Source organism: Heteronotia binoei, chromosome 2, assembly GCF_032191835.1.
Source record: "Heteronotia binoei isolate CCM8104 ecotype False Entrance Well chromosome 2, APGP_CSIRO_Hbin_v1, whole genome shotgun sequence".
Taxonomy (NCBI): Eukaryota; Metazoa; Chordata; class Lepidosauria; order Squamata; family Gekkonidae; genus Heteronotia; species Heteronotia binoei.
This window is the reverse complement of record NC_083224.1, coordinates 145,138,665-145,161,700: the sequence shown is the minus strand read 5'-3', so window position 1 is coordinate 145,161,700 and position 23,036 is coordinate 145,138,665. Positions and strand designations below refer to the sequence as shown.

The 23,036-nt window shown below is 40.7% G+C and overlaps 1 protein-coding gene across 4 annotated transcripts in view; it reads right to left on the bottom strand.

Moving 5' to 3' along the window:
- Positions 1-23,036, bottom strand: part of LRRC8D (leucine rich repeat containing 8 VRAC subunit D) — a 98,006-nt gene that overhangs the window by 31,317 nt on the left and 43,653 nt on the right. The window lies entirely within an intron of this gene.

Here is a 23,036-nt window from a genome sequence, read left to right as displayed (position 1 = left end):
TGTATGGAAGCTCTCCACTCTAGCTGGCAGCAAGCAGACCTCAGTGGATCTAATACCAAAAGCAGCCAAAAGCCTAGGAGGTATGAGATGGTTTTTAAAGCCCCTTCCTACTGGCACTCAGCATTTGACTGAACCCCCGCTGGATTTCTTCATTGCACAGTTCTGCTACTGGATGCTTCTGGTATCCCAATGAGCATCAATCCAACATATTTACTTTTGGGGAAAATGGGTGCTGCAACCAATTTGTAAAATGCTTCAGTCATTGCCCTGGAAAGCTCATTCATTGTGTTTCTATCTTAACCACCTTTTGCAGCAAGTACAGTTATTTATTAAAACATTTAAACCTCTCTTTTTCCCTACTGGTTCAAGATGGCTTTACAAGCCCCCAGTTTAAAAGCATACAAAATATGGTAAAACCACAGTTTCCACCTTCCCCAAGAAAATCTGTATATCTTAAGTACCATTAAAAGTCCTCACAAATAATAGTCTTACAGCCGATTTTGCATTGCAGCGTTTTTTGCATTGCAGGCACATAAATTTTCTCCAAGGTAGGAATAGTACTCAGGCTTTGGACCCTCAGCACCTTGGACAGCATTTCTTAAGGGCACTGCCCATCATGAGTGCCATGCATTTTTATTTTGCCTCAAGAACATCAATGATCTCACTAGCTAATGCATAAGTTTTGTGTTACAGCCACTGTTCTGGACCACACCACCTACACTAAAACTGTTAGCCTTCAACCTGCAGTTTGGCCGCATGCAATAAGCATAAGGATTAGTTCTTGAGTTGTCTGGGGCCTGCATATCTTCATGCACGCCACCTCTGGTAGGTACCCATAAAAGCTCTATGCTCTGCTGAGAACAATCTACAGGTGGTCCATGGTCTTAAAGATATTAGGCTGTTCTCAACTAGAGTCAGGGCTTTTTCATCTCTTCCAAATACCACCAGGACCCTCTGCAGGGCCTGTAAGGCAGAGATATTCCACCAGGCCTTTGGTTAAGGACATTGACTGTTCCACCATAGCTGGCATCCTCCTCTTTACTTCTACCTCCATCTTTGTTTTGGCCCACTCCTTGCCTGCCTGCAAGATGATGGCGCAGTCCAGAGTGGGGTTGTAAATATCTGATGCCGTCCAAAGTAGTGTAGCTGGAATTTTTTGTTCTGTTTTATACTGTTTTCATCAGTTGCAAATTGTCCAGAGCTTTGCACCAGTAGGGAATAAGCAATTAAATTCAATAATTAACAACAACAGCTACTACTACTGCTGCTGTCTTCTGGAAGAATAAGGTTCAGATGAAACCTAAAACTCTTCCATTACAACAAACGAAGCGCACACAGCCATATAAAGTATGGTGCAACAGAGGGACTCCGTTTTACACCTAAATTAAATACTTTTAATGATAATTTGTAAACACTATGAAATGAAAACGCCCCAAATGATAAAATCATTTTATGTTAGAGGCTTGGCTTTCTACAACAAGGGATCTGCCAGCGGTGATTTTGTGGGCTTTTGCACCCTGCCCCACCCCCCAAAAGTCAGGCAGATGAAACTGATGCAGTTAACTTTTCCTATGGCCTAAAGTAGAGGATTAACACTAGCAACAGGTAGCACAATTAGCAGACACCATGGGGGGTGGAGAGAGAATATAAATTATATCCAAAAGGGGGGAGGGGAATTTCTAAGAAAACAGTAAAAAGGTGGAGGAGGAGATTGGATTCATACCCCACCCTTCACTACCCGAAGGAGTCTCAGTGCGGCTTATAATCTCCTTTTCCCTTCCCCTTCCCATAACAGACACCCTGTGAGGAGGTAGAGCTGAGTGAGTTCTGACAGAAACTGCTCTTGAGAGGAACAGCAATGCGAGAATTTGTGACAGACTTAAGGTGACATCAGCAGATGCATGTAGAGGAATGGAGAATCAAATCCAGTTCTCGCAGATAAGAGTCCGTGCACTTAACCTCTACACCAAACTGGCTCTCAACTGTGTTATATTAACTGGAGGCCTGGAACAGAAAGACTGCTGTCTCCCATTGCTGCGTCATCCACCCATTTACAGACACACCACAAAGCCCTCCATAACCACAGCCACAGAGATCCAACAATTATTCCTCTCCTAGAACTCATTAAAAAACCCTCTCATGGCACAAAATACTGGTGCATGGATACACAAAAGAGACAGGCAGTATTTTCAAATTTTAATTTCAAAAAAGTGCCTGATAATACAAGAATAGGCAAATTACTCACCCCAGCCTATCACATATGCAAACATTTGAGCTCAATTTAGGAGCATCTTTAACCAAAATACATACCTACGGTTCTTATTTTAACACCTGAGAAAACAAAACTTCTCACTTAGGACAAATGATCATAATGAAAGTGCAATTTTCAACAAGTGACTATAAACTGACATTTGAAAACTAGAATGCACATGTCACAAACTGTTTCCCTCCACAGAAGAGGCAGTGTACCAGCCAGTTCCTTGCCACTCCTGTCTTTTCACTCTACGCAAAACAAACGAAATCACTTTGACAAAGTCAAATAAAGAAAACTCGGCTTGTCAAACAACCAAATATTTGACCTCCACCACAATCAACTGCAGTCTAAGATGATGGTGTCCAGGAACAGTTTTACCATCTGTTTATGTAAATGAGACCCATGTAAAAGAAACCCACAAGCAATATTTTTCTTATGTCACTTCTGGCGGAGGAAAATACTTTGTCCTAAAGCATGAAAGAGGTTTTTAATAACTTACATTTCTGTTCAAGAATATCACCTATTCTCTGCTGAAGATAGTATTTTTGAAAATTTGGAAGCTCATTCACAAAAAAACCACGAGCCCTGTCATCATAAACCTATGACAGGAAGCATACACCATGCTACAAAATATCACAAAACACCATCTGCTCTGATTTGATTCATATTAATGACCTTATGTGGTTCATTTTGAGAGATTTCTGAGAGAAACAGTACGTTTTTGAGGTAACTGGACAACATGATGTCGTATCCTGAGCACAGTTGCACTCTTTTAAACCCATGAATCTGGAGGAACATAATGCTGATTAGGCTTACACTGTATATTTCTTACCTTTTAAAAAAACCTTACTGTGGCAAGAATACACAGCTGTATGAATGATCCCCAACAAATCTGGTTTTGTCAACGCTTATCAGATATGGAAACTAATTGCATGTACCTATTTAATTAGCTAGATATTTTCCTTATTTAGCCAAGAATTTAAGGTTGTCAGTATAATATGACAAACATCATAGTGCGCTAATTTACTATCTGACAAACACTTTCAATGTTATCAAACCAACAACACTAAAATTAATTCCAATTTATAAAGCTGTCCATTCTCCATCTGTCTCCAAAACAAAGCTGTTGTGACCCTTGCACTAAAGGAAAGACTTGCTACTTACTCACTGAAGAACTCAGAGAACCCTCAAACCTCAGTTTGATAGCTGAACACATTAAAGAGCATAATTAAAAGTTATCCTGAGTTTTTTTGTTAGATCTTAAAAGGCTGTAATGTTTATTCGACAAAGTAATCAAATCAAGCTGTAATTAAAAACTCTGCAATGAAAAGGTTGTCCAGATGAGTCAGGCAGTTTATTTTTTAAAATATTGAATATTAAAATAGTTTTAATACAAGGACGCAAGCACCATCACACAAGAAACATCTCTCATAAACAAGAGAAAATTCCTCTTCTAAAATGACATCTGCCATAACACATGAGCAAATCTTAGCAAACAAGCTTACAGAGTAAGCATATGTTGCTCATTCTTATAGTAAAGTCCTATGATGAATTTCCTGGGAATAGACATGAATAGGATTCTGAGCAGACCTGCTTAGGAATGTTCTTTAACCTGCAAATGGGATCTGCTGGGACATTACAAGATCTTCAAGATTCCATTCAGAGAGAGACTAGAAGAATTCCAGTCCAGGAACTTTATTCTTACTACAAAATAATAACTTCTTTTGTGAGCAGGGAAATGGGAGGAAAGACCATGCAAACCTAATACCTACTTCCTCACTCCGGATAAAACTGTGTCACTCACATTATACTACCTAATCCAATGAAGCCAGTTTTAAGATGAACATGCGAATTTTCTCCACAAAGAAGCATTACATCTGAGGTGATACCAAAGCTCTGAGTCATCATTAGCCATTTCAGCTTTCGAGTGTCAGGCAAAATAAAGGATAATGGAGAAAAGAACACCAAACAAAACATGTTTCTCAAAACAAACAACCAAACAATTTATCAATTACATCTATTATTTTATTTACCCTTTGTATACTAACTTGCACACATTCACACACACAGCCAGTTAGTTTGCAGTCAAAACTGGCTCCCAATATGGTACGCCTTATAACAAAGTCCCACAATTCTACTACCAAATAAATTCTGTGCATGGCAGAAAAGATATAGCAATATTTTTGTACCCAAACATTACCCAGCACAGAGGACTTCCAGGGTCATTTTGCAGATGTGAGACAGCTGCCTTCTCTCCTCATAAAATACCTTCCAAATGTCCACAGTCATAGGACTTTATAGAGAGGGGGAAAGGCCAGACAGTTTTGGAAGCTGAAAATAGTAAATGAAAAAGAGCCTTGCAAAAGGATGCAAAGCCTGCTTTCAAAACAGCTAATCAGCAGCTGTAAGTTGTTCTAGAAACACAATGTGTAGGCCTTGTGTTCCTTGACAATGCCAGGAAGTAACAAAAGCCTCCCTTCTGGAGGCCTATACATAAAATATCAAAAAATAAGATGCCTAAACAAATGCTGAAGTAAAAACTGAGATGAGTTGGATCCCAATTTTATGCCAATTTGAAAAGTATAGGGACATGCCAAATTCAAACCAAACCTATCTGGATTCCAGCTGCTGGGTGATGCCAAGGCTTTTTTTTGTAGTAAAAGCCCAGCAGGAACTCATTTGCATATTAGCCACACCTCCTAACACCAAGTCATCCAGAACTGCGTTCCTGTGCATTCCTGCTCAAAAAAAGCCCTGGGTGATGCCAATCGGAAGTTTCCATTCTATTCACCTGAGGTAGGGTTTGAGCAACCCTTTTTAAACAGAGTCTTGCAGGCTGCAACTATAATCTGGATCCTATACTAATAAACTGAACTGATCCTGCACAAGCTAACTGCCAACCCATCCCTAAAAGGCCTTTCTGCCATTGAGAGCAGGGTGGATTGCTAAAGAGGGTACACTCTGATACAAGGTTTATTACCCAGCTACAACAAAAAAAGAGCAGATTTGAGTTCAGGCACACATGTGACATGTTTGTAGAGAATATGGTAATCAATGCAACTTGTGAAACTCTCTAATGTACACAGCAAACATTCCATAACAGCTGAAACTGCATTTTACCAGAAAATACTATGACCTGCATCACTCCTCTATCTCAGTTCTGTCACTCACCACCAGCCACTGCCCTTGTTTTTATTCCTGAGTTGCCTTCTCAGATTCATTAACTTGGTTAAGCCTCCAGACTTGTATCCTACAGCTCTGCTCTGCTAAGGCCAGCACATGGATACAACCCCTAGTTTCAAGCTTGCACCCAGTGTTCACACGCATGTACATTAAGACTGCCTAGAAGCAAGCAGTTAAAAGTATACCACCCAGCTTCTGTGACCCATTCAGGAACTCATTGACTCTGATCTCCCATCACTATCAGATCCTGCCCTTACACACACAAACACACTTTTTAGCACGCTCTCTCTCTCTCTCTCTCTCTCTCTCGCTTGCTCACGCACACACACACTCATCCTTCCTCCTTTACAAGTTAGGAGACAAATCTAAACAGCTCTGAACATTCAGGTTAAATGACTCCCATGCAAAGGAATACACAGAACAATATCTTTTACAGTCTATCATTCGTCTCTCAGTGAGCAATGTTGTAGATTCAAGGGAAGGACAAAATGGGATACAAAGGGTTGCAGTAAGAAGCTACTGGTCTCAATTGCACTATTATATGGAAAATTATATAGGCCATAGCCCACTTTCTCACTGCAAAAAGTTCCCTAGTCTTTTAGATTGATTCACTAGCCATGTGCATCATAGACAACATGCTTAATGTTGCAACAGGCAAAAGAGGCAGTTAATTAATTCATAATGGCAAAGGTGTGCTTGTCAAGTAGACTAAAAGCTATAAATGCTGGAGATGATAGGTAACCACTAAAAATGGTACCTTATTCTTCACTTGCAGATATCAAGTGGAATTAATAGATCAGTGTCATCCCTAACCACTACAAGACAATAAGCCCTAAAACAGTCAACAGAAAGCCCCACATCATCTGAAGAAACTGTAGCACAAAATAAAGGCACAGAAATCCCAAGGAAACGATAACACAGAAAAATAAAGCTTTTCTTGGAGATAAATAAAGGTCACCCTAGGGGAGATTCTAATTTACTTTTGGCCCATTTTATTTATTTAAGGTAATGAACGTATCACATTTCCAAGGTTTCTTGAAATGGTGCCCAAAACACTTATCTGCAGCCCCTCAATCACGGCTTCCTGGAGCAGACAGCTTCCTGGAGCAGCAAACAGCAATAGAAGGTCAACAATAAAATTCATACTTCAAACAATATAAAATTTATTCCATCAATAAAGATAAATTTTAAATTCAATTAAAATCCAACTGATAAAACTGCAATAATAAAAACCAATGAAGCAATACAAAAAATACAGTATTTATTGCATATCAAGAATTGTGGTGGGTTTTTTCCAGGTATGCCATCAAAAAAGGTGGTTTGTCTTATATTTATGTTGCAGTTATGTCCAGTAAGAGAAATCTTTTTCCTTAATGTGCATTTTTTATTTAAAGGGGGGGAGTCATCTTACATTCTGGACTGCCTTCCTTTCAAGTAATTACAATATATTTATACAGAGGATTAAAGGAAAAAAACCTCAATCACACCACCACCTTCACAGCTCACCATTGCTTTAAATGTCTTGTTAAATAAATATGCTTTCACCTGGTGCCTGAAACTAACAGATCAGGCACCAAGCAAAGTCCTGAGGAGAGAACATTCCATAGATGTGGAGCTACCATGCAAAAGGCCCTATCTCTCTGGCTGCACCCATCTTACATCAGAACACAGAGACACAAAAAGTAGGGCCTCACTGGAACAATCTAAGATGACAGCTAGCTACTACATTATATAAAAATTATGCCCCACAAAACAAACCATAATAATGGGGGGGGGGGAGGAATCAGCTTAAGACAGCATAAAATAACAGCACTAAATACTACATTGAAACCAGCAGTAAAAAGGTTCAACTGAGAAACCTGTTCCTGAGGCAGGATCTCCTCCTGTACAACAGCAATTGTTTAAAACCAGAATGCAGTGAAATTCTGTGTAAGTTCTCCCAGTGACAATTTTAGGACCAGACTTCACTAAGATATTATTGTTCGCCTACCTAATTTGTACCAAAAGCACAACTAGTGATATTTCATACTAGCCCCTTACCCCAGGCAAAAATAAATAGTAAGAATTTATATAAAATATTAAGTATGTCTAGTCAAGTACAACCCTTATCTTTACCACCACCCCATCGACATCTTCACAGATTGATGCTTCATTTCTTCGAGCACTTTGGGTTTTAAAAAGGGTACTTAACCCTGCTCTAGCTTACTCCACCACCTATATCTGCCAGAACAAGAGAAAACTGGCCCAGATCAATATCTAGCTGCCTAGTCATGCCAATATTTTGAAGGACGGATGCAACTGAAATAATTTTGCATAAAGCAGAAGGGAAAACTGCCAAAGTAAGGGAGACAGGCAGAAATGTTATATACAGTTCAACAATTATTTCAGTGGACTGGCAGACTTTAGGTCTTTTTTAGTTGCTTATCCGAAAATTATAGCCACTGAGGAGAACTCATTCTTCTGTTAACTAAATATGACTGCTCAGTCAGTTCAGAAAGCCTTTTGGATTACTGGACAGGATCATCAGCTAGTGAAGAAGCTCCACACACCATTTTCACAACTCCCTCGAATGTACTACCACTGGTTGCTCTTTAATGCTGCAAGAAGTAGGTGTATAAAAACTGGTGATGAACATGCATTGCTGTTTAGTTCTGAGCACACCAATGACCCACTTACTGTTACTATATGTGCTTCCTTTCATGTATATTGACACATGTAGGCTGCAGTCACACATGCTACATAATGCTGTTTCAATCCACTTTCAATGCACTTTCCAACTGGATTTTACTGTGTGAACTGACAAAACCCAGTATGAAAGTGGATTTAAAATGGGTTGAAATGGCATTATTTAGCATGTGTGATTGCAGTCGTAGACTCTCTAACTTGAGTTTGGATCACTTGCCCAAAACCATAACCACTTTGGAGGAGTTAAATTCAGTGTCAGGCAGAAACATCTTCCTGCTTCTACAGTCTGGCTAGATTGGAAAATGGACACACTCACCAATTCTGTACCAGGGAATGGCTACAAGGAAAAGTGAAGGGCAATTTAAAGAAGAGAAAAAGAGAGTTTTTAAGAGAAGAGGAGTGAACAGAGAAGGAATCTTCCTATCCTCAGTCTGCTGACCTTGGTAGAATATCCCATCTCTTTAGATTATTCAGAGTAGAGGACTTAGACAGAGCTCCCAAAGGTCCCAAGGAAATAGTAAGAAGTTTTGTGGATTCCAAAGAGTAGAGCCACCAGAGGGATGAGACGGCACAGTTTTGGCAGGCAGTGAAAGTTACAGAGGCCCACATAAAAGAATATCAAAGATAAAATCATAAAGACCAAGAATCCAGGTGAGGCCAGGATGAAAATCTGTGGATTTCCTGACTTTGAGTTAGGAAGGGTGACTGCACCTAGGCAGAGTGGACGAAAGGGCCAGCAGGATGGAGGCTTTACCTATGCCTGAATCAGGTTGGGAGGAGACATTCAGACAAGGTCAGTAAAAGTAATCAAGCCAACCTGATTGCTTGATAGTAAGTTTTGTACTCAGGATGACTGGCCCTTGCTGATGAAATTTCATTGATAGATCTAGATCAGAGTTATCAAACTCACGACCCATGGGCCAGAATTGGCCTGCCAAGGGCTTTAATCTGGCCCACAGCACACTTCCCCCCACTCTCTCCCCTGCCTATCCTCACCCTTTCAAGAGCAAGCTGCGTGGTTGCTGGCTTCTCCTTTGGGCTCCAAGAAAACACAAAAAAAGTTGCAGAGTGGATTTTCCGATCCCAGAGCACTCAGTCTGTGCCCAGAGACCTTAATGGAAAATCCATTCTGCATTTTCTTTAAAACTTTTTGTATGTAATGGAACAGTGTTTCCTCCCTAATATCTGTATGGTTTAACACAGTCCTACTGGGTGGAGCATTTGTTTCAGTTTCGTAATTTTACTCCAAAAACCAATAGCTTCAGCTGTCTCCTTGCAAATGGCTGATGTTTTGAGCCAGCTTGTCGCTGCTGAATGGACCTGAAAACAGGTGTCTGAGTGTGTGCTCTAACCTGGAGTACCTTTGTGTCTGCACGGAATGATATATGCTCAAACCAGAATCTGCAACCAGATAGAAGCAGATTTGCAAACTCACATTTCAGATTAACAGTGGCTGGTCTAAAGAGGAAAGGGGGGGGGGGTATCTGTAAAACATGGGGGCAATTGCATGACCATAATTTTCCACTCATGGTTAGGAGAATGAGAACACTATACCTCTCCCTAAGCCTAGAAGCTAAACCAAAAGGGTATCTTTTAAATTTTATTTTACAATGCTCTATTATGGAGTGAAAAAGACATAATTCTGTTGCAAAGTCCAAAGCCATTAATTTCACTTGAAGGTAGGCAAATGAAGATCTGTCTCCAACAAGACTTTATTCCAAACAAATGATGCTGCCAAGGTTATTACTAGACAGGGTCAGAAAAAAATGGAACTGATGAACAAGGTCTTGAAGATTTACTGCCAGATTCAAAGAGGACCTTGTTGTTGAACTCATTCTCACCTCTTTTTCTTTATGTTCTTTTTAAAAAGAGACTCAAAAGATCATGGGAGTAGTTTTTGCTAGTTACAACTTAGCAGTCATCCTCATATGTGATTTTAGGTGAATGGAATAAAATGCACCATCAATATAAAAGACTCGGACAGGCATTACATAAGCAGCACCATTCAAAGGACGGCCAGACCATGAGAAAACACAGCAAAGATACTGCTGTTACATCAATAAACTTGCATAAATGACCCAGTAATGTGTTCCATCTCCTAGCTTTGCTTCACATATTATGAAATTTCCTGTCAAGGAACATGTTGAAAGTGTAGGGGAAAAGACAGAATACAGGGGAGGAAATGAAAACTAAACTATGAAAACAACTTGTTCATTTGTTCCTATGAAGACTTAATATGAGGCTCTGGATAGAAAAAAAAATACTATGGCCCAGATTAAAATATATATGTTATGTTGAAATATCTCAAGATGGCTCTTTAGATTGTAACTTCTATATTTGTGGGACATCTGAAAGTTTTGTGTTATTTACCTGTGCTTTTATACCAGTACAGATCTCATGAAGAGCATTTATATCAGATGACTGCTCTGGATAATGCAAATTCTAAAATCATGAACAAATTAAAAAAAACTGGGAGAATACTATGGAGTGATCTGTAAGGAGTGATGTTGGATTCTGATCCATATTCTGATCAATATCACAATCCTTAATGCAAGAACATTTTAAAAACAACAAAATTATTTTCCAAAGTAAATGATTTTTTTTGCACCACAATGTAGAGACTTTTCTTCGAACAAAACACATGGGGAAGAGTAATACTCTTGGAACTCTTAGACATCTCAGTAGTTTTCTATCAGTCATGGTATCCTCCTGGAACATTTGCCTGGCATAGAAAATGGAGACACCATGGGTCAGATTGTTCCATTCCTACCAAGCAGATAGGTTCCAGGAAGAGGTACTGGAAAACTTTTCCTTTACTCCATGACACATTATGGAGTACAACAGGAACACACATTTCCCCCTTGCTATTTATTAGGGACATGTGTATGGCTAAATCCAAGCTGAAAAATACCTTATTGGTATTTGGGGGTTACTGATTCAGGCAGATATAGATTTTGGATATTATTCATCTATCCAAAATGGCCAAGCCCTAAAAATATCTGGGATTTTCAGGACCACTGGATAGACAATGGGCATTTAAAGGGATTGCAGTCCCTTTAAACGCCTTCACCAAGCTGCACAACTCCATGGCAAGTGAACTCCAAAGGACTATAATGGTCCTCATAGGGTATAATGCAGCCATCAGGTTTCCTGAATACTTCCCGAATCCAAATACCATACTAGTGTTGGGATATGGAAATATCAGGAAATACCAACAGTTTTCGGGTTCAGTATCCTTGAACCCCAAAAGTACTGTTGTTGGCTTTTCTGCACATCTTTACTGTTTAACATCTAAATGAAACTAGTGGATTAGGTTGTCTGCAGATCTGGAATTTATTTCTCTTTCCCCTCTGATCCATGGGTGTGTGTGAATGTTCTAAACCTGTTAATGGACTGAATCTCAATCTAGAAGCGATATAGTTTGTGCATTCTGTTATATATAGGGCTATATATACATTTAAGAACCATGCTCACAGTTTAGGGGTGCTATTAGACACAGGTCTGTCTTAAGATAGCAACTCTGATTGTTTCCATCATCTTGAGCTCATACACAAACTTCAGCCCTAACCAGGAATATCAATCTTGCCATTTGTTCATGTGCTGATATCATCTACATTGAACTACCACAATGTATTAGACATGCAAAGGCCTTTGAAGACCAGAGGGGAAAAGAGTAAATTGGTTTAGAATACAATGGCCAGACATTTAACCCACCAGACTGAAGATATTTTGGATCCTAATTTGTTTCTGAATATGATTTACACAGCTTGTTTTGCACTATAAAATCCTGAACAGCTTGAGACAAGTACGGTATATTTGAAAGACCATCTTCTCTCATATGAACCTGGCCATTTATACTAGGGCAGCAGTGACTGGAGAGAACTTCTTCTATGATGGCACCCAAATTACAGAACTATGCAGATGGCAAATTAAAATGGTTCTGTTTTCCAGGTTTCTAAGAAGGATAACGCTTATCTTGTTCTACTGTTGTTTTATTTTTATCACTTCTAAGGCATTATTTTGGAATTTATTGTCATTTCACTGTCATTGCAAACTGCTTGGGGTGGTGGTGGCAGAAATTAAATTAAGCCTAACAAGACTTTCATTTCCTCAAGCAAAGGAACTGGAAATTATGGACATAAAGATTCGTAACAAACATGCATGGAGTCACCTCTAGCAAAAAATAAAAAACCTTTTCCCAGGTCAAGCTAGACTGTAGTACTTTGGTACTCCTTACCTCTGCTATGCTATACCCTTAAAGCTGATTAAAAGAGAGATCCCCAAAGCAACCACCCCTCAACCTCAGAAATTTAGGCTAATGATTTCAATAACTGGGCTAAAAATGCACAGTTGCACCTTTCAATGGCTTCTGCCCACCTTGCCAGGAATCAGCTTATTCCCCACTATACATCTTTTATTAAATTATTACTTTTCCACTTACAGTTCTGAAAAAGTCCAAAAGACCAAGCATGCATGCCTTTTTACCCTGCCAGCAGCACTCAGACCATTCCCACCTACAACCACCCCAATTCAGAAATCTCCATTTGATGCAAAGAGTCTTTTGATGTTCTTGAAGAAATGTTGCAAGCCAGTGGACAGTCATACTGAGATGGGGGGTTGGTGCACCTTAAGGTGCCCTGAGTTGGGGCACGGTGATAATGGAGTGTGGACATAAAAGAAGATAAAATAAAAGGAGTACAAGAAGAAGGAGTAGCAAGTCAGCAGCAGAGATAAGGGTGGGTTAGAACAGGCCCACAGTGGTCACCAGCAAGGGCACCTTCTTGTGAGCACCAACCAGTTTGGAAGACTAGTTTAAAGGCTACTCAGGCAGCTTAAAAGACAATTTGGGAGTAGGGTAAGAGTCAAGAGGTAAGAGGTAAGTGAGGCTGGAAGCAAAGGCAGAAGAAGAAGCAAACTGTAAAGGAAGATGCTAATATGGTAGGTTCAGACCATTCCAGGAGCAAAGGAAAAGTCATTCCTGACTGGACAGAAAATATTCACCACAGGCTGCTCCATCAGGGATAGTTGAGGGGGACCTCCCTCAGGGGGTGATACTGGAGTGAATCTGAAGCAATACAGTGACTGGAATAAGAGGTGGAATACAATACAGAGGTGGAATAAGAAAGACTGTGAAAAGTTCAGTCCCTCAGAAGCAGATGTGAAGACTAGCCCAAGACAAGAATGAAAAAGGTTTTTTTGTTGTTCAGTCGCACAGTCAAGTCTGACTCTTTGTGACCCCATGGACCAAGTCACACCAGGCCCTCCTGTCTTCTATCATCCTCCGAAGTCTGCTCAAATTCATGTAAGTTATATCAGTAATGCTGTCCAGCCATCTCATCTTTTGCTGGCCCCTTCTTCTTTTGCCTTCGATCTTTCCCAACATCAGGGTCTTCTCCAGTGAGTGCTCCCTTCTCATTTGGTTGCCAAAGTATTTGAGCTTCAGCTTCAGCATCTGACCTTCCAGGAAACAGTCAGGGTTGATTTCCCTTAGGACTAACTGATTTGATCAGGCTGTTAATAAAAGCAAACCTCCTTGCTCCAGCCTGGCCACTAGGTTAATGAACTCTTAAAAACAGTACTGCATTAAGAAAGAGACTCACTAGTATTGCTGTGGCCAGAGGAGCATAGGCTCTCTCTCACACAAGGAAACAGGCCTCTGACCCAGGAAGATTCATAGGTTCTTCCTGTAATGTTCAACAAAGTACTTCTAACCCCTTTCCTCCATCAGGGTTTCTCTTTAAAAAGAAGCTCCAACTGAATGCAAAAAGTGGACACCACATTTGAGTGAACGGTGCTTCTTCACAAGCCCCTGAAGCCCCTTAGAATGCTACAACTTCTCTGCCAGACACAGTGTAACTTACGAAAAAATATTTATTTGCTTCCCACCAGGCAAACTTCCCCCTATCTACATGGTTTCATATAGAAGACATGAAACAGTAAAGGCACAAAGTTCCTGGTTACAATCAAGAGCAGCACCTTGTTATCTACACAGACAAAATATTCCTTAAAGAATAGGACTTATCGTGCAAAACATACAATAGCAGAGAACTTAAGATAAACAAATGCTGTGTAATTGATCTCCGGAGGCTCCAAATGAAACAGTGGATCACTGCAAGTTGTATGAACAAAAGGCAGTATTTTTCAAATTCTTGGAAGTCTGGGGGAAATGAAACAAGTCACTGAGATGAAATACTGAAAGGAGGCTGAAGAACTATCTTCCCCAAAGATCTACTTTTCTGCAGCTTAACTCCACTGACTCATATGACTTCCAGCGTTTAACAAAAAAGAAAGAACAACCACTCTTCATTTTTTCTTCCAGTTGCCTTTTAAAATGTATGAATATAAAGATGAGAACACCCAAACCCGTAACCTAGCATTATAGGTAGTGTTCATTTAGGATTATCATAACTCTCTTTCGTTTCAAAGAATCTCATTAAAAGGCCAAGCCAACAAATAAAGATTGTAATCATAAAGTCATTAATTTGAAACCTTCACATCACCTGATTTATTTCAGCCCTGGCATGTTCCCAGGGCTTAGGAGAGGCAGCACCACTTAAAAACAGTTTGTCCCTAAGATACACTACATTAAATTCAGAATTAGGCTATTACAATCTGTCCATGTAACTACCTAAAGTGCATGAAAAGCTCATTAAGAGTCTGCAGATGGTGACCCACAGCAAGCCAGTCATGTACCTCAATTGCCATTCAGAATCACCAGAAAAAAAATGTGGACATGATTTCAACTCAGTTGAACTCCTGGGTATAGCCCTCATAGTTCACAACCACCCCACCATATTTAGGGATGGCCAAGTACACGTGTTTTTTTTACCCAGCTCCTGAAAAAACATCTCTGTGTAGTCATGTTGACAAGTCATATCATCATGCTGACAAGACAGCATAGCCCAAAGAGTGGACTCTCAGCTCAGCTCAGGTTTTGATAGGATGTCACTTACTTAAGCTATAGCTGGCCATGTGGCAAGTCACTCTGGGGCCAGTCATGTCAGGGTGCATGTGGAAATAAAGTAATAACTAACTTACCCTTAAACACAAACTAAATATGACAATATGACACCAGAATGTTTAAAAGCAGATGTGCCCCAGTCACATAAGAACAGCGGGATGGATGTTCATCCTTAAAAGCAGGATCCTCTTCTTACCTACAGCTTATCTTGCTGCAGACTCCCTGCTACTGGAAGTGTGCATGGCTGGTAGAAAAGCACTTGGGAACAAAAAAGTAAAATTTCTGGAAATGTTGATGTCACAGGGGAATTTTTTTCCAGGGAAAAAACGTGAAATTTTGGGGAAAACTTGCATTTTCATTTTCCTTCTTTTACTGAGTGAACATAAAATGCATAATTTATAGTTTAGGGAGCATACAAAATTGTACTGCTTTGGAATATTTACAGAATTAAAAGTATAAATGCCCTCATTTTTAATAAGAAAAATTAAAAGTATACCCAAACACTTGAAAATGAGTTGCAAAACTGCTGCGCCATATGGTAGCACAGCATGTATATCTTTAATTTTTGCCATCTCAGAGGTAGAGAAAAAAAAATAAAAGTTGGAAGTAGAAAACAAATTCTATAGTGAACAAAAATATATTGTTGTAGATTGAGACTCTCATAAAACATATCAGGCAGGACTACCAGCCAATGTTCCCTCTAAGCTGCAGAGTCTTGTGAGCAAAAATTTTACTTTGTGAACTACTGGCATTAAAGTTGTGAGCTACTGCATAAATAAGTATGCTCTGGGGTCATCCTTCCTGAACTAAGACAAAAATCTGTGAGCTAGCTTACGCTAACACAATTTAGAGGGCAGCACAAACTGCTGCCAGCATGTTTGAATATTAAACTAAACTCTAAACCCCTGAAATACTGAACTGCTGCCAGCATGTTTGAATATTAAACTAAACTCTAAACCACTGAAAATACTGAACTCTTTAAAAATATATTACTCTGAAATAAATTATGAAATATTAATTGTTACCAAAATTATTTATATTTAACCAAAAATATTCTTGAAAATGTTGTATATGTCTACAGTATTAAGTGCCTCCCCCCCAGCATCTTCCAAAAATATCTCAAACTTTCCATTGGGGAAAATTGATTCTTATTAATGCTGAACATATGGAATGAGACTGTCAGACAAGGTGTTTCCTCACACAAAATGAAGAAAACATTTTAGGAGTTTTTTTCTTAGTACTCCCCAAAAATTTCCTGATCCCACCCCCCCAGGAAAACTGAAAGTCATCAGGCTTTTTCATGACACATTTTGAGAGTGAAAAATCTTGCCTGAAGAAGCAAACCTTAGTCTAAAAGAGACAATATCTCATAGGAGATGCATTTTTTCCCTCATTGCTCCAAACTTTTTCCATTTTCTTTATCAGGAAAAAAATGGGGTGGGGGTGCCCTTGAAGGAGAAAAATGACTTTCCTGGGTCTTCAGCTTAGCGATAGATCGAGGGGGAGGCTAAATATTCATCATCCACCAGTTAATTCTCCAGTGCCATGGTGAGACACACCATTTAACCCCTTAGTGAGGCACTCCTGTTTTTGTTCGCCCTTACTTGAAACACAGTTGCCCAATCAGACATCCTGACCATAATCCACCTTGCTGAGTTCCTGTGCCATCACTGACCGATCAGACAGCCCAGCCTTTGCACATGTGCATAATGCTACTGATTGGCTCGCCCACATAGGGACTATTTTCTAGGAGCATGAACTAAACAATGATTGTGTTACTCACAAATCTCAACCTAAAAAAAAAAACTTGAAAAAAGTGTTTGCGGTTGCTTGGAATGTGTCTCTTGCAGTGCTTGAGGCACCCACCACCTTTCACCGATTATGCAGTTATGCATGTATTGCTAAAATTTCTTAAAATGGCACTGAACCAGGATTGACGGGGAAGGGAGTTGCGATGGCTTGATGATGTTGGAGCAATCAATCAGACAGGGAAAATCTGTTCATGGCCCATCATCAAGTGTTTAAGGACCTTATTTGAGCTGTCAAATTAGTCCAGAACTGAGTCAGGGCAGAGCAGTTTGCCCACAACTCACAGACCATTCCCAGATGTTGCTGTCTGGACGTGCACTTTAAATATAACAGGCATCCATGGCTATGTCAGATATAAATGCACATCTGACTGCAGTCAGATAAAAATGTAACATTCTTCTTTTTGATGTGATGAGGTAAACAGAAATTTCACAGTAAGACCAATGGATCATGCAGGAATGGATTTTCAGTAATTCCCAATAAGGTATCATGGGTGCCTGCAGACTCATTGATGTGCTTCCCAGCACCCTCTTGCTTCTTGAGTATTGGGAATACAATCAAAAGGGTCTCAAATGGAATAGGGAAATAAGACAGAGTGCTTCAGGGGGTGTCACTGTCATTTGTTTTTGACAACAGACACAAGCTTTCTTACAATTCTGGGTTTAGAAATGTCTCTCTGTAGGCATTCAGGGTACAAACTATCCCCTTTTTTGAAAACTGAAGCCAAACAGCATCTGTTCTCCAAAGTAAAGAACCAATCCTGGGTTTTTTTCTCCATCTCCTTGTTGCAAGAGATTGTTTTGAACAGCTCAAGAGGCACTGCCTCCCCATCTTCAGAGAGAATCTACTAGAAGCAGCTGCTTTTGTCATAGGAGGGCAGGTGTCCTGGAATCTCACACCATCTTGTAGACCTTCCATCTGCTATGTCAGCCATTTTGTGACTGTCTTTCCCCACCTGTGAGAGTCATTTTATGACTGCAGCCACTACCTCTTCTCTAAATTCAAAGACTGCCCTCAGCTTAATAAGGGTGAGGACCTCTGGGTCAACTGCTTGCCTAGGCAGGAGGAGAGATCAAATCTAAGTTGATCCCTCTCTCTGTCAGGCATACGTCTTCTAATATTGGAGCAGCCAACTAGCAGAGGAAAGAAAACAGTAAAAACTCATAACAACAAAGCAAATAGCAGAGCAGACTCAACAAGAGATTTGTTCAACGGTCTGTTCAGAGATATGTAAACACCACACATCCACTGTGAATCATAATACAGAAACAAACGATTGGGACTGCATGGTTTACCTGTTGAACAATGAAGTCACACAGCTGCTTCAATTTTGCTTTCTTATACAAGTGAGAAATGGGGAAGGCAATGGCAAACCACCATGTTAAAAAAGTCTGCCATGAAAATGTTGGGATGTGACGTCACCCCAGAGTTGGAAAGGTATGGTGCTTGCACAGGGGACTATCTTTACCTTTTTTACAAGTGAAAAGAGATCAGACATGAATGGGCTGCCCTAGAATAGTGCCTATAACAGGGATCTTCAACATAGTGCTTGTGGGCACCATGGCGCCCAACACCTTTCTTAACACCCACCAAAATTTTTCAGAAACTGGATGAGGCAAAGTGAGGTTTTTGCCCAGAGTGGCTTCTGACTGGTTACTGGAGATCAGATTGTGCACATTCAAATAACATTGTTTCAATGGCAACAGCCACTGCAGCATTGGTTTTATTGTCTATCACTTCTTATTCCCACAGTATCTTTAAAGTTTTCCCCTTTACTTGGACTACTACTCTCTGTGTGTGGCCTTCCTGACAGCCATTTTGTAGTTGTGCCCACTACCCTGTGTCAGAATTCCAAAGGTGCCTACAGGATCATAAAGGCTAGTCAAAATCTGAAAAATGATGTCTTTCAGGACTTGCTAAAGAAAGTCTCTGCTTAGGTCCATGCAACTATTTGGTGATGTTGAACAGAAGTAGACAACTGAGAGGTAGGATGACAATGTAGCTTATGAGGGAAGTTCCAAAGACCACTGACAGCCAAACCAAAGCCAAACAATCAACTGCTGTCAGTGTTGCAGGGGCTATTTGGCTTGGACCATTCAGCACCAACAATGGTTACTGTAAGCTCACTAGTTGGTTCCTCCAGTTCAGTGAGGGGACATATAGCTGGGCTTACCCCTGGGCCATTTTAACTCCTCAGTCAGTCCATAATAGATATCCTCCAAGGAAACTTTGAATTTGATACACTACACTGACATGCTACCAGATCCAGCTGCTGCTGATACATCCAGAAAACCTGAGAGCTCAGCTTATGAAACATAAACAATGCATCTGACAGTCAAATCTCCGTGGCAATGTCCACATAAATGTTAGGAACCCTACACATGTCAAGATGGTAAAGTCTGGGCAGAAGTTCAAGAGAACAATTAATTTTGAGAATAAGCAAGGAATCTGAGTGTAGCACTATGTGGTTTCCACTGTCTTGACAGACACTTTTGCTACTAAAAGTAGCACCTTCTATATGAGCTTTCTCAGAAGGATGAAATAAATAAGCTCAAAGGGAGAGCTCATTCATCTTGAAAAACAAGGGCAAACATCCTAGATCAGGAAACCTCCTGGCAAAATAGGGTTGCGTAGTGCCTTTCTAGTGCTGAACTGAATAGCCCAAGTTAGCCCGATCTTGTCAGATCTTGGAAGCTAAGCAGGCTCAGCCCTGGCTAGTATTTGGATGGGAGACCTCAAAGGAATACCAGGGTCATGACACAGAGGCAGGCAATGGCAAACTACCTTTGAATGTCTCTTGCCTTGAAAACCCCACAGGATCAACATAAGCCAGCTGTGACTTGACAGAACCTTCCACCAACAGTGCCTTTCCTGTTCTGATTTGGATAGCCCAGGCTAGTCCAATCTCATCCGATCTCAGAAGCTAAGAAGGGTCAACCCTGGTTGGTATTTGGATAGGAGACCATCAAGCAAATCCAATGCAGAGGCAGGTGATGGCAAACTACCTCAGAACGTCTCTTGTTTTGAAAACCCTACAAGGTAATCCTTAAGCTGGTTACAACTTGATGCTATTTTCCACCACCAGTGCCTTAACATGCTGACTGCAAGAAATTGACAATTTCCATGATACCTTACCCACAGTCAAGTACTATGCAGAGCTGAACCTTTATAATGCATTAGGATGGAAAGGGAGAGCAGAAGCTGCTCTTGTGACTACAGTTCTGTGTGTATGTGCACACACGCTTTCACCCTTGGCATCAAGGCCTCAAACAGAAACTCGAGGAGCTGGAAGAGAGGGAGGAGGAAAAGGGGAGAGGTGCGCCTCTCCCCTTGCCAACATTTGCAACTTTATGCTTATGTCCAGGGCTTTTCTTCCTGCAAAAAGAGGTGCTGGAACTCTCAAGAGGGAAATGAAGGGGAAACATGTGTGCTCCCATGAACTTTTAAACACTTTCTGAGAATTTTGTTTCCACAAAGACGTTCCAGAACTCTGATCCACTGTGTTCCCCCAGGAAAAAAAAAGCCCTGCTTATGTCCTTTGGCTAGAACTGGCCTCTTTTAACTACTGACCTGCTCAATCAAAGAGCCCCGTGGGGGAGAGCATTAAAGCTGCAGTACTGGCGGTCCTAAGCTCTGCTTACGACCTGAGTTCGATCTCCGGCAGAAGCTGGGTTTTCAGGTAGCCGGCTCCAGGTTGACTCAGCCTTCTATCCTTCCGAGGTCGGTAAAATGAGTACCCAGCTTGCTGGAGGGAAAGTGTAGATGAGAGGGAAGGCAATGGCAAACCACCCCATAAAAAGTCTGCCATGAAAACGTTGTGAAAGCAACATCACCCCAGAGTCAGAAACGACTGGTGCTTGCACAGGGGACCTTTCCTTTCGTTTCCTGCTCAATCATTTCAGCAGCACAGAGAGAAGTGAGTCCCTCTTGGCTCTGCCTTCAGGCTGAAAAAGAAGTTAACTCTTTCCTGATTGGGCCCTTTACTTTCTTAAATACATAGATCTGCCTCCCATTAAGTTTCATTTGGCATTCAGAAAAAGGCTTGGCAACTCAAGTGCCTATGAGCCTCATGGTTCTTCAGAAATCTTCAAAGGGCAGAGTAAGTACTTTTTAAGATTAGTAGTTAAAAATTCATTACTAAAAATGCAACACATGCCTTTATATTTTCAGTACTGGCAAATGAGCAACCCAAACACTGAAACTAAGATGTTTTGTTCTCTTCAGGCTCCCTGCACACTCAAGCAGAGCACATATTTTGCTGGAAATTCTTTGCACTCCTTAACTATATTCTTAAATTAGAGGGTATGTGTGCTCTCCTGCGCACATAAACTCCTGAAGCCTTGGGTATTTAAAGGATTTTTACAAAGATGTACACAATAAAACAAGTATTGAGTCATTTTCAGCAAAGCTGAATGCCTCACACCTTTGCCCACCATCAAGAACGCCAACTTCAAGAAGTTCTGGCAGTGCAGCAAGAATGGACAGTATTGTAATGGATTCCTCAAAAAAGGAGGGACTGGGCGCCTTGTGCTTTTAACAAGTTGGCTGAATTTTTGCAAACTGGGCAGTGAAACCTTCCCTGACATGAAAATGAAACAATGAGAAAAGCAACAGAACAAAGTTTGAGTGCAAAGCTTCTGTGTGCAAGCACACTTCGTCGAACACACTGAAACATTACCTGCTATTTTCCCGTGTGTCAGATACTCATCTAAAAGGCATAGGAGCCTTGCTTTCGTTTGTTTTGTAAAGCTGGCAACCCTGGAAAGTCACACTGCCAGAAATGCCAGAAGACCTGTTGATTTCAGCTATAGCCCATCAAACTGGATTGCAAAAAATGCTATCAGTTTTATCACTGCACAGTCTGACATTTGGATGAGAAATTCCTAAACTTTTTGTTTTTACCTTCAGCAACCAACCACCATTACATTCCGCAATGGAAAAATGGATGTTAGGTACTATTGCAGGATTCAACAGTAACCTTGACCACCCTAAAGAAACCACACAGTAAGTTTTCCCATTATCAACCATGTGCAGAGTTACTTCACTATACATCCATTGGAGTAACTCTGCAATGAAGTTTCAAATGAGAAGTATTACATCATTACTTGCTGCAAAGGGAAAACTAACACCCAACAAGAATATCAGGAAAGGGGGGGGAGGTTATTAAGATATAACAACAATGAAATGTACATGTAACATAAGCAAAATTATGATGCGGAAAGCTAATGCAGGAATGGACTCTCATGTAGTTATTCAGGAGAGAAGGGGTAAGTCAGGTGTGGCTGCAATTTTACTTGGGTCAAGCCCTATGCACAGACAGGGCACCCAGTCCCATAAACAGTAGTGCTGACCAAGAAGTCTTTATTATACAGAAGACAACTCAGCTATCTGTCCCAAAGGCAGCACTTTATCGGCTGTTACTAAACACAACCAGACTGCTTTCTTTCTTCTCTAATCCTTGTTTGATGTACACCATAATTGTTCTATGTGGGGGAAATAATGTCTATTCACTCATTCTACTCACACACTCCTACATTTCCAACAATAAGAGTGCTCTTTACAAACACAAGAAAAATTATTAAAGGAACCCACCAAACCACAATGTTCACAAAAACAGCAGAGAACATTGCACCTGGACAGAAATGCACTTCCCCCCCCTCCCTGCCACCGCCAAAGGGTGCTTTCTTCAGTAGGTATTTCAAGGCAAGAGTGGCTCCACTCTTCTTCACCAACACCCCCCCCCCCCTTTTCAGCCTTTGCTTACCTACACCAACTTCAACCACATCTTGCCAGCCTCTTGCAAGCTTGCCAGATGGCTAGACAACTTGCAAGAGGCAGCAAATGGAGGGAACACTGAAACGTAGCAGTATTGATCGATGCAGGGACATCAGGGCACAATGACATTGACCTGCAGCAGTCAGTGGCAACAATCTCTGGAGCTAGGATCTTTAAAGGGGAGGAGTATTTTACTCATATGTACACCCACAACAGCGGCAGCTTTCGTTCATATTACACTCTTACATGCAGTTTTCAGATATGTCGCCACTCATCACAGCTCGGAGTTCGAAGCTCTGAGAGAACAGGATGCAAATCTGAATAAACTACGGGGGGGGGGGGGAGCACATCAAAAAGACAGGCCACCCA